The following is a 13,175-nucleotide window of genomic DNA, read 5'->3' on the forward strand; positions in this document are numbered from 1 at the left end:
CGAAGATGAGAAGCGTTTGTGTATCTTTCAGTCGTTGGTGTTTTTTTGAATAATGAACCTTTGATAATATATAAGATAGCTTAGCAGTTGGAGATGAGAAAAACAGAATTTTTGGCATTCTTGATCAGTTAGGTCGACCTCTTGTAGAGCTTAGGTCGACCTAGCAGTGCTTGCAGAATTTTGCTCCCAGTTAGGTCGACCTGTTTAAGGAGTAGGTCGACCAGAATCCTCTCAAAATGCATTCTGGGGACATTTTCACAGATTAGGTCGACCTAGTCGTTGTGTAGGTCGACCTAGCAGACTGGTATGTAAATTTCATCAATTTAGGTCGACCTGGATGATGTGTGAGTCGACCTAGCAGAAGTATGTGGATTTTTCTCCATTTTAGGTCGACCTGGGTTGACAGTAGGTCGACCTAACTGCTGGTTTTCTGCATTCTTCTTGATCTGCTTGTGTTGAGTCGACCTAAAGTATAATAGATCAACTTGTACTTGTCATGAGTGATCAATGCTTGCTTTTCTTTGAGTTTTCTGCTTCCGCCTTGTTGTTTGAATGCTCATTTGAGTTTGCCATAAATAAAAAACATATTTGAGTGTAATCTTGTATTCACACCAATGTCAATCCTGACTTTGATGAAATTTTGAAGCTTAGCAAAAGAAGTGAATACAAGATTGTGGATCAGCTTATGCAGACTCCTTCAAAGATCTCAATACTTTCATTGCTGTTGAATTCAGAAGCCCATAGGGAAGCCCTGATGAGAGTATTAGATCAAGCTTTTGTGGATCATGATGTGACTGTTGACCATTTTGATGGGATAATAGCCAACATAACAGCTTGCAACAATTTAAGCTTCTGTGATGAAGAACTCCCTGAGGAGGGCAGAAATCACAATCTTGCTCTGCACATTTCTATGAACTATCAGTCAGACTCTTTGTCCAACGTGCTGGTAGACACCGGATCTTCCTTGAATGTGATGCCAAAGATGACTCTTGCTCGTTTATCTTACCAAGGAATGCCTATGAAGTTCAGTGGTGTAGTAGTCAAAGCATTTGATGGATCGCGGAAATCTATTATTGGCGAAGTCGACCTTCCCATGACAATTGGTCCACATACATTTCAAATCACCTTCCAGGACATGGACATTCAAGCTGCTTATAGCTGTCTGTTGGGACGACCATGGATCCATGAAGCAGGGGCAGTAACTTCTACGCTCCATCAAAATTTAAAATTTGTAACAAATGGAAAATTGGTAACAATAAGTGGGGAACAAGCCTTGATGGTGAGCCATTTATCCAATTTCTCTTTCATAAGTGCTGATAATGTGGAAGGAATGCAGTTCCAAGGTCTCTCTTTAGAAGACGAATCTTCCAAAAGGAAAGCATCCATCTCTTCTTACAAAGAGGCAGTAAAAGTAGTGAAAGATGGAACTACCACTGGCTGGGGGCAAGTTGTGATCCCTACCAATAATGAAACCAGAACAGGACTCGGGTGTTCACCAACATTCTCAAACTGCACCAAGAAGGATGAAACCCTTCGTCCGATCAAAGAAACATTCATTAGTGGAGGGTTCCTTAACCCAATTCCTCAAGAGGTTAATGTCCTTATCGAAGAATGTATCGAAGAAGGTCTACCCGATCCTGAAGAAGAATGGAAATGTTATCTCAATGACTCAGGATACATATCTCAGGAAGAACCGTATGCACCGTTCTATCCTCCTTCAGAGAAACCCAGAGGCAAAGTCAAAACAAGTGCCAAAGAAACTCCGCCTATTCCTGCAGAGGTCTGGGACACCTTGGGACAACCAAGTGGCAAATATGATTATATGGTGAAATATACTGCACCTGAAAGTTCAAAGATTGCGATTGAAGACACCCAACCAACTGGATGGGGAGATTCCTTTGAATATAATAGTCAACCAGAAGAGGCCTACAAATACTCTCGATTTGCACAGCAGCCTGAAATTACTGAAGATTTCGGCTTCAACGCATCTACCAAGATTTATAATCCGGAAGATGGTTATTATCACATAAATGCCATTTTTGAAGATGAAGGGGAAGATAGCCCCGCAGTTGACTTGGAAAGTGTCTCTGACAATGAGTCTCTTCATCCCGAGGACTGGGAATTACATCCTGAAAATTCTGAAGATTGTGACTCATCTTATGCTCTTCAAGAAGTAGAAGAAGACCGTTTCAACTCTACAAAGAACAAGGTTGACAAACCAGGACCTTCAAATCCTGCTCGACCAGCGGTCAATGTCAATACTGAAGATAATTCTGAGGAAAATTTTCCTGAATACATAATACACAGAGGAGTTCGTTGCTACTGGAAAGCTGTCGACGTTCCAAATGTTGTTCGCCGCTCAAAGTAATCACCTCGCTGTTATTTTGACCTCCTGCCTGGCCCAAAGCAGAGAGATGTTTTATAGGGCTTTGCTTTTAAATGTTCCGCCCAAATAACTTTGTATATAGGGCTTTGTTTTAAAAGTTTCCCTCTTTGTCCCGCCCAAGACAAATGAGTTTGTGTTTAGGGCTTTGTTTCAAAAATGAATCATAAATAAAGTGTCATTTTGAATTCCCTACGCTATGTGTTTTATTTTAGCTTTTTTCTGGAAATGGTAATCCTAAAAAACCAAAAAAAAACTTTTCAAAAAAATTTTGCATACACTCTTGCATTCATAAATTTTCTGAAACAAATATAAATCATATGTGCAGATTAACTATTGATAAACCCATTGAATGCAATAACCCTATGCCCTCTCCCAACTTTGAGTTTCCTTTGTTCGAAGCCGAAGAAGAGGAAGAAAAGGAGATCCCGGACGAGATCTCTCGATTACTTAAGCACGAGAAAAGAGCCATTCTGCCTCACAAAGAGCCTTTAGAAAAGATCAACTTGGGTTCTGAAGAAGACAAAAAAGAAGTGACCACTGGATCGCTGCTTGATGCTGATATCAAGAGTAAGTTGACATACCTTCTCAAAGAATATGTTGACGTATTTGCCTGGTCCTACCAAGACATGCCTGGGTTGGATACCAATATTGTTCAGCATTACTTGCCATTGAAGCCAGAATGTCCGCCAGTTAAGCAGAAATTACGAAGGACTCACCCTGATATGGCTAACAAGATCAAAATGGAAGTTCAAAAACAACTTGACGCAGGTTTTCTAGTCACCTCCGAGTATCCTCAATGGTTGACCAACATAGTGCCAGTTCCGAAGAAAGATGGCAAAGTCAGAATGTGTATTGACTACCGTGACTTGAACAAAGCCAGTCCAAAAGATGACTTTCCATTACCACATATTGACATGCTGGTCGATAACACCACTAAGTTCAACGTCTTTTCCTTCATGGACGGGTTCTCCGGTTATAATCAGATCAAGATGGCTCCCGAAGACATGGAGAAGACATCTTTCATCACCCCATGGGGTACCTTTTGCTACAAAGTGATGCCGTTTGGATTAAAGAATGCAGGCGCAACTTACCAAAGGGCAATGACTACTCTCTTTCATGACATGATGCATAAAGAAATTGAAGTTTATGTGGACGACATGATAGCCAAGTCCAGCACAGAAGAAGAACATATTGAATACCTTTTGAAGTTGTTTCAACGACTAAGGAAATATCAGCTTCGCTTGAATCCTAACAAATGTACTTTTGGGGTTAGATCTGGAAAACTCTTGGGTTTCATTGTCAGCCAAAGAGATATCGAAGTAGATCCCGACAAAGTTAGAGCTATTCAAGAGATGCCTGCACCAAAAACTGAAAAGCAAGTAAGAGGATTTCTTGGACGATTGAACTACATCTCCAGATTTATCTCTCAAATGACTGGTACTTGTGGGCCAATTTTCAAGCTTCTCCGCAAAGATCAAGGGGTTGTATGGACTGAAGATTGCCAGAAAGCGTTCGACAGTATCAAGGAATACCTGTTAGAACCACCAATATTGATTCCTCCGGTTGAAGGAAGACCACTAATCATGTACTTTACCGTGTTGGAAGAATCCATGGGTTGTATACTTGGACAGCAAGATGAAACCGGTAAGAAGGAGCATGCCATCTATTACCTGAGTAAGAAATTCACAGATTGTGAGTCTCGTTACTCCATGCTCGAAAAAACATGTTCTGCTTTGGCTTGGGCTTCAAAACGTCTCCGCCAATACATGATCAATAATACTACTTGGTTAATCTCCAAAATGGATCCAATCAAGTACGTCTTTGAAAAGCCTGCATTAACAAGAAGGATTACCCGATGGCAAATGCTGTTATCTGAGTATGACATCGAGTACCGTGCTCAAAAAGCAGTCAAAGGAAGCATTCTCGCCGATCACTTGGCGCATCAGCCAATTAATGAATATCAATCTCTCAAGTTTGACTTTCCTGACGAAGATGTCATGTACTTGAAGATGAAAGATTGTGACGAACCGTTACCTGAAGAAGGTCCTGATCCTGGATCAAGATGGGGCCTAATTTTTGATGGAGCAGTAAAGGCTTTTGGCAATGGAATTGGGGAAATCATCATCACTCCCAAGGGTACTCATATCCCATTCTCCGCCAGACTGCTATTTGATTGCACCAACAACATCGCAGAATATGAAGCTTGTATCATGGGTCTCGAAGAAGCCATTGACTTAAGGATTAAGATCCTAGACATATATGGAGATTCAGCCCTTGTGATCAACCAAATCAAAGACAAGTGGGAAACTTACCACCCTGGCTTGATTCCTTACAGAGATTATGCAAGACGTCTGTTGACTTTCTTCAACAAAGTTGAATTGCATCATATACCTCGAGATCATAATCGAATGGCAGACGCCTTGGCTACTTTATCTTCCATGTTCAAAGTCAATCATTGGAACGATATGCCTAAAGTCAGAATTATGCGCCTTGAAAGGCCCGCCTATGTGTTTGCAACTGAAGCAGTCATCGATGATAAACCGTGGTTCCACGAACTCAAACGCTTCCTTCAAACTCAAGAGTACCCACTTGGGGCATCAAACAAAGATAAGAAAACTCTAAGGAGGCTTTCTGCCAGTTTCTTCCTGAACAGAGATGTGCTATACAAAAGAAACTTCGACATGGTTTTGCTCAGATGCGTGGACAGACACGAAGCAGACATGTTAATGCATGAAGTGCATGAAGGGTCCTTTGGAACTCATTTAAATGGGCATGCAATGTCCAAGAAAATGTTAAGAGCTGGATACTATTGGTTGACAATGGAATCTGACTGTTATAAACACGTGAAGAGATGTCACAAGTGCCAGATCTACGCAGATAAGATCCATGTGCCACCGACTCTACTCAACGTTCTCTCATCTCCATGGCCTTTTTCCATGTGGGGTATCGACATGATTGGAATGATCGAACCAAAAGCTTCAAACGGTCATTGTTTCATCTTGGTGGCAATTGATTACTTCACCAAATGGGTCGAAGCAGCATCTTACGCCAACGTTACAAGACAAGTGGTTGTAAGGTTTATCAAGAACAACATCATTTGTCGATATGGTGTTCCCAGCAAGATCATTACTGACAATGGTTCGAACTTGAATAACAAAATGATGAAAGAATTATGTGAGGAATTCAAGATTGAGCATCATAACTCTTCTCCTTACAGACCAAAAATGAACGGCGCTGTCGAAGCCGCCAACAAGAACATCAAGAAGATCGTCCAGAAAATGGTCGTCACTTACAAAGACTGGCACGAAATGCTGCCATTTGCTTTACATGGGTACCGTACTTCAGTGCGTACTTCAACAGGGGCAACCCCTTTCTCTCTAGTATACGGCATGGAAGCTGTGCTTGATAACACGATTTTATATCGTATATTTAGCTTAAAATCCATAGATATTTATAGCATTTTCCGTTTATTATGTTAATTTATTATGATATTACGCGAGTTTTTGCTTTGTTTCAGGTTTTACACTCTTATTATGCCGAATTGTGAAAAAGAGAAGAAATGGAGCCAAAACGACCCTTATCTATGCCTAAAAGACGTAAATTGGGTGCTGAAGTAAAAAAGGGAGTGCAATTAAGGGCCAAGTGTGCTGAAAGAGACCCAAAGACCCAATGAAGCAATCCAGCCCACGAAGGAAGCAGCCCAAGCCACACAAGTAAGCAGAGACGCACGTCTCTGCCACCTCAGCAAAAGGGAGACGCACGTCTCCACCTCCCTAAAGATTCTCCACTTGAGACGCACGTCTCAAGTCACGCGCCCAGTCTCCCTGAAGAATCGGAGACGCACGTCTCCAAGCCAGTCTGTTGGAAGCTCCTCTTTTCACGCAACGTCACTTCAAAGCGTCCCCTATAAATAGAAGCAGTCACTTCAGTCCAAAGGGTCCGATTTCCTGCCAACGAAGTGCTGCCGAAATTGTATCGCGAACCGCTTTTCTTTATTCTGCTTTCATTCAACCGTTTATTTTCTCACAACGATTTCTACACTGGAAATTGTTGTGAACTTTTTATAGATCTAGCCTTACGTTAGATTTATCGTTTTATTTCCTTGTTTTTATTTTCTGCCATTTAAATTCCGAAGAACGATCTAGCCAACCTGTGGTGGAAGTTCAGTACTTGAAGATCCAGTTACCATTTATTTAATTCAGGTTTTTATTTACCGCCTTATTTATATTTATTTGCATGATATATTATATGCCAATTAATATGCCTAATATTATGAACCGAATTTATTTATGCATGTTTAATTGCATTAATATGTCTGGCTAAATTACTAAAGGTGTCGGTATGTAAAGTAAGTTAACCGTAGGGATCCGAAATAAATTGGCTTAATTATGTTTTATTAATTATCACTTATTTTTTGTTTATATGTCTAATTTAATTAGTAAGTCTTAAAACCAATAGAGCGAAAGTTTGAGGGGTTAGGACGGTCAAAGGTTAAAATCAATAGAGCGAAAGTTTGAGATCTTTAACCAGATAGTAGACATAGGACATTAGTTTTAAGGATGGCGAAAGCGTATTAAAACTAATTGGAACTTATTTATTTTCAAAAATTGTTTTTACACTCGAGCGGGATGGCGAAAGCGTACGTTAGGGTTATTAGCTTGCTCCGAGTCAACAGAGCGAAAGTTTGAGATTAGGAGATTTAAATAGATAACGACCTCGTAAAATAGGCATTTTATTAATTACATTGTTTCCAAAAAGCTCTTCTAAAATCTAATGGGATGGCGAAAGCGTACATTAGGATTAGGATAGTAGTCTGAATCAACAGAGCGAAAGTTTGAGACGAGGATTTTTAATCAATGGAATTAGTAAAGATTTTTAATTTAATTATGCAAAAGCCAATGGACCTTCGGATTACCTTTAGTTAAACGAAATACATACTGATACCTGTCTTTTATTATTATTCTTTATTTTCTCACAATCACTTTCCCTTAGGAACAATCGACATTTTAGTACTCCTAGCTTTACATAGTAACCTTAGATAACGGTAGATCGATTCATAGTCCCTGTGGATTCGATATCTTTTAAAACTACACGACACGACTGTGCACTTGCAATTATCAGATTTATAGACACGTAAAGTCGCGATCAAGTTTTTGGCGCCGTTGCCGGGGACTATTTAAGTCGATATCGTAACTCACTGTTACACCGTAGAGACTAGGACAATTCTTCCCTTTCTTTCTGAACGATTGTATGCCAAATACTCGTTCACAAGGAGGAGATTTAATACAACGAATTAACGAGATCGAACGTTTCATTAACGTCAAACGACGAGCTCGCAATCTTCCCGAAGTAGCAGAAATTCCGATTAATCAGGAATTGATTTTTACTGATCAAATCAATCAAATTATCCCGAAGTTAGAGATGGCTGCTATTCGTCCTTTTAGAGACTATGCCGCTCCTTCGCGCGCTGAACCGCATTCGAGTATCGCACCACCTGCGATTGAGGCAAACAATTTCGAACTGAAACCTTCACTGGTCCAAGCTGTTCAACAGAATCAATTCTCTGGAAGCCCTGTAGACGACCCCAATCTCCATTTATCTGTGTTCATGCAATACGCTGACACTATCAAAGCCAACAACGTTAGTTCCGAAGCTATTCGATTACGCCTTTTTCCTTTCTCCTTGAGAGATAGAGCGAGAGCGTGGCTTCAATCCCTGCCTTCCAATTCCATTACTACGTGGGACGAATTGAAGAGAGTATTCTTAGCGAGATACTTTCCGCCTAGCAAAACTGCTATGCTTAGAGGTCAAATCAACGGACTTACCCAGAAAGATAACGAATCACTCTTCGAAGCTTGGGAACGTTACAAGGACATGCTTAGAATATGCCCTCATCATGGACTCGAACCATGGCTGATCATCCATACTTTCTATGGTGGTCTCTTATATAACACTAAAATGACTATAGATGCCGCTGCTGGCGGAGCATTAATGGACAAACCCCATGATGAAGCATACAAACTCATAGAGAACATGGCACAAAACCATTACCAATGGGGTGGAGAACGAGCCGCTCTAGAGAAAGCCCAAACCAAAGGAGGAATGTACGAAATAAGTGGTATAGACCGCGTTAACGCTAAAGTAGACGCTTTAACTCAAAAGATCGAGAACTTAACCATCACTCCTTCAGCCACCGCTGCCGCTGTAACACCTAACTACGAGATTTGTGGATTGACTGGACATGTAGTTGCTGAATGCCAACTCTTGACTGGAGTCCCATCTGATCAAGTAAATTACGCTCAAGGAAACCCTTATTCTAACACGTACAACCCTGGATGGAAAAACCACCCGAACTTTTCTTATAAGAACAACAATGCGTTGTACGCGCCTGGACAAGCACCTGTTGTACCACCTGGCTACCAAAAAGCGCATGTAGCTGCTCAAAACACCCCTAGGAAGTCAAATCTAGAAATCATGATGGAGAACTTCATAGCTTCCCAACAACAAACCAATAAGGACTTCCTGAATCAAAACATCCACAATAGCGAGCAACTAAAACAACTATCGAACAAAGTAGATGCTTTAGCTACGCATAACAAAATGTTAGAAACTCAAATCTCACAAGTAGCTCAACAACAAGCACCTACTGCTGCCCCTGCTGGCACGTTTCCTGCTCAACCTCAACCCAATCCTAAAGGACATGCGAACGCGATAACACTACGAAGTGGAACGAATTACGATGGACCCATAGATCCTAGAACCCAAAACGTACCCATGTCACAACAAGAGCCAAAGGAAACCCAAAAGAAAACAACTGACGAACAAATTGCTAAAACTGATGAGAACAATAACGAAGTGGAACCCGAAAAAGAGAAACCTTACGTTCCACCACCACCTTATAAGCCACCAATTCCTTACCCTCAGAGATTAGCTAAATCAAAAACCGAAGCGCAATTTAAAAGATTTGTAGAACTTCTGAAGCAATTAAACATAACCATACCGTTCACAGAAGCCATAACTGAGATGCCTTCATACGCTAAGTTCTTAAAAGAAATCTTATCAAACAAAAAGAAACTCGAGGATAACGAAACTATAACGCTTACCGCTGAATGTAGCGCTATCATCCAAAATAACATGCCTCCAAAACTGAAAGACCCTGGTAGTTTCTCTATACCCTGCGTAATTGGAAAAACCATCATAGAGAAAGCCTTGTGCGACTTAGGAGCTAGTGTTAGTTTGATGCCTCTTTCGACCTGTAAGAAACTCAATCTAGGTGAGCTTAAAGCAACGAGAATGTCTCTTCAACTAGCTGACCGTTCAGTTAAATACCCTGTAGGAATGTTAGAGAATATCCCTGTTCGTGTAGGTCAATTCTACATCCCAACTGACTTCATCATTATGGATATCCAAGAAGATTCTAACATCCCGATCATATTAGGAAGACCATTTTTAGCAACTGCTGGAGCAATTATAGATGTAAAGCGAGGAAAGCTTACTTTCGAAGTAGGAGAAGAGAAAATATAATTTATACTTTCCCAATTCCTAAAAGCACCTTCTATAATTGACACATGCCGTTCTGCTGACATAATCGACGAGTGTGTCAAGGAAATAAAATCTGAACCAAATAAGGAAACCGAGATCCTAAGAATTCCTATGCCGCCAATTCTTGAAGATGACAACTGGCGTGAGGAATATCAAGATAACCACCTGAGTGAATGCTTAGCCTTAACTCCCGATCCTATACCTGGACCTAAGAAACCTGCTGTAGAACTAAAAAAACTTCCTACCGATCTTAGATACGAATTTCTAGACGAAGAACTAAACCGACCAGTTATAGTGAACGCCAACTTAGGACGAACCGAGACTGAAAAATTACTTAATGTCCTAAGAAAATACCCTACCGCTTTAGGATATAACATATCAGATCTGAAAGGTATAAGCCCTTCTCTGTGTATGCACCGCATTATGCTCGAAGACGATAGTAAAACCTCTAGGGAACATCAAAGGCGAATAAATCTTATTATGAGCGATGTGGTTAAAAAGGAAATCCAAAAACTGCTAGAAGCTGGAATAATATATCCTATATCCGATAGTAAATGGGTTAGCCCTGTTCACGTCGTACCAAAGAAAGGAGGAGTCACTGTAATCACTAATGCAAAAGGAGAATCTGTAGCACAACGTACCCAAACTGGATGGAGAATGTGCATTGACTATAGGAAGCTAAACAAAGCTACCCGAAAAAACCATTTCCCTTTACCTTTCATAGATCAAATGCTCGAACGCCTAGCTAAACACTCGCATTTTTGTTATCTGGATGGATACTCCGGATTTTTCCAAATTCCTATCCACCCTGACGACCAAGAGAAGACCACGTTTACCTGTCCTTATGGTACATTCTCTTATAGACGAATGCCTTTTGGACTCTGCAATGCACCCGCGACCTTCCAAAGATGCATGATGGCAATATTTGCCGACTTCCTAGATGGAATAATGGAGGTCTTTATGGACGACTTCTCTGTCTGTGGAGGAAGTTTTGAAACATGTTTAGAAAACCTTGAAATGGTGCTTAAACGATGCGTAAGCGTAAACCTAGTCCTTAATTGGGAAAAATGCCATTTCATGGTTCGACAAGGAATTGTATTAGGACACATCGTATCCGATAGAGGAATCGAAGTTGATAAAGCAAAAATCGAAATTATCGAAAACCTTCAACCTCCCAAAACCGTTAGAGAAATAAGAAGTTTTCTGGGACACGCTGGTTTTTACCGACGCTTCATTAAGGATTTCTCTAAAATAACCAAACCCTTAACTGAACTACTTATGAAAGACGCCGAATTTATTTTCACCGATAAATGCACTGAAGCATTTCAAACGCTTAAACAAGCATTAATCTCTGCGCCAATTATGCAACCTCCCGACTGGAACGAGCCTTTCGAAATAATGTGTGACGCAAGTGATTATGCTGTAGGAGCCGTTCTAGGACAAAGAAAGGATAAGAAACTACATGTCATATATTATGCGAGTAGAACCCTAGACGAAGCTCAGATGAATTATGCCACGACAGAAAAAGAATTATTAGCTGTCGTATTTGCATTAGACAAATTCCGTTCTTACCTGGTAGGAGCCAAAATAATCATATACACTGACCACGCCGCCATTAGGTACCTCCTAACCAAAAAGGACGCTAAGCCAAGACTTTTGAGATGGATCCTGTTACTGCAAGAGTTCGACCTGGAAATTAAAGATAAGAAGGGCACTGAAAATGTCGTAGCAGATCACCTCTCTCGATTGGAAAATCTGAAACCCGAACAAGTACCAATTGACGATGATTTCCCTTACGAAAGACTCATCGCCCAATTAGAAGCAAATGAATTCGAACCATACCATCCAAACGCTGAAACCAACAAATTAGCAGAAATAGCTTTAGCCCGATCTGACGCACCTTGGTATGCAGATTTTGTAAACTACCTAGCTGCTGGTGTGCTTCCTCCTGATCTAAGTTACCAACAGAAGAAGAAATTCTTCCATGACCTAAAACATTACTATTGGGACGACCCACTCCTGTTCAAAAGAGGCCCCGATGGAATCTTTAGACGTTGTGTACCCGAGGAAGAGATAAGAAGCATAATAACACACTGCCATTCTGCACCATGTGGAGGACACCATAGCACATCTAGAACCTGCGCCAAAATCCTTCAATCTGGACTCTTCTGGCCCAACCTGTGGAAAGACGTTTATTTTGCTGTACTAAGCTGTGATAGATGCCAACGAACTGGAAACATTTCAAGACGCGATGAAATGCCTCAAAAAGGCATTCTAGAAGTAGAAATATTTGACGTCTGGGGAATAAACTTCATGGGACCGTTTCCGCCGTCGTTTGGAAATCAATATATACTCGTAGCCGTCGATTACGTTTCAAAATGGATAGAAGCTATTGCTTCTCCTACAAACGATACACGAGTAGTTATCAAACTTTTCAAAAACGTCATCTTTCCTAGGTTCGGTGTGCCAAGATTGGTAATTAGCGATGGTGGTTCCCATTTCATTTCAAGAATACTTGAGAAACTCCTTCGAAAATATGGAGTGAATCATCGAATAGCCACACCATACCATCCACAAACAAGCGGTCAAGTAGAAGTATCTAACCGCGAAATAAAACAAATATTGGAGAAAACTGTTGCTATATCTAGGAAAGATTGGTCAACCAAGCTAAATGAAGCTTCATGGGCTTATAGAACAACTTTCAAAACTCCAATAGGAACTACCCCATTCAAACTCGTTTATGGAAAATCATGCCACCTACCGGTAGAGTTAGAACATAAAGCCTATTGGGCCATTAAGAACTTAAACCTAAACTACACTGCCGCTGGTGAGAAACGACTTTTAGACATAAACGAATTAGAAGAACTTAGACAAGACGCTTACGAAAACGCCAAAATCTATAAAGAGCGAACGAAAAAATGGCACGACAAGCGTATATCTAGGAAAAATTTTAGCATAGCCGATAAAGTACTTTTATTTAATTCTAGACTAAAATTATTTCCTGGTAAGCTACGATCTAGATGGTCTGGCCCTTTCGAAATAACTAACATATTTCCGAGTGGAGCGATAGAAATCAAAGGAGAAACCGTCAAACCTTTTGTCGTAAATGGGCAACGTCTTAAGTATTACCATCATCTCGAATACGATGAAAACATCGAAGTTTTTAAACTTGACGAACCGCCCGCTCTTTCGAAAAAATAGTTTTCTATTTTAAAATCGTCGAGCTTACGACATTAAACAAAGCGCT

The 13,175-nt window shown here is 40.6% G+C and overlaps 1 non-coding gene across 1 annotated transcript; it reads right to left on the minus strand.

Moving 5' to 3' along the window:
* Window positions 1–8,182: 8,182 nt before the first annotated feature.
* Window positions 8,183–8,289, minus strand: LOC131636444 (small nucleolar RNA R71). Its single transcript, XR_009294092.1, has one exon. It is a non-coding gene; the product is annotated as a small nucleolar RNA R71 (small nucleolar RNA).
* Between the last annotated feature and the right edge of the window lie 4,886 nt (window positions 8,290–13,175).

Source organism: Vicia villosa, unplaced genomic scaffold (genome assembly GCF_029867415.1).
Source record: "Vicia villosa cultivar HV-30 ecotype Madison, WI unplaced genomic scaffold, Vvil1.0 ctg.001733F_1_1, whole genome shotgun sequence".
NCBI classification, from domain to species: domain Eukaryota; kingdom Viridiplantae; phylum Streptophyta; class Magnoliopsida; order Fabales; family Fabaceae; genus Vicia; species Vicia villosa.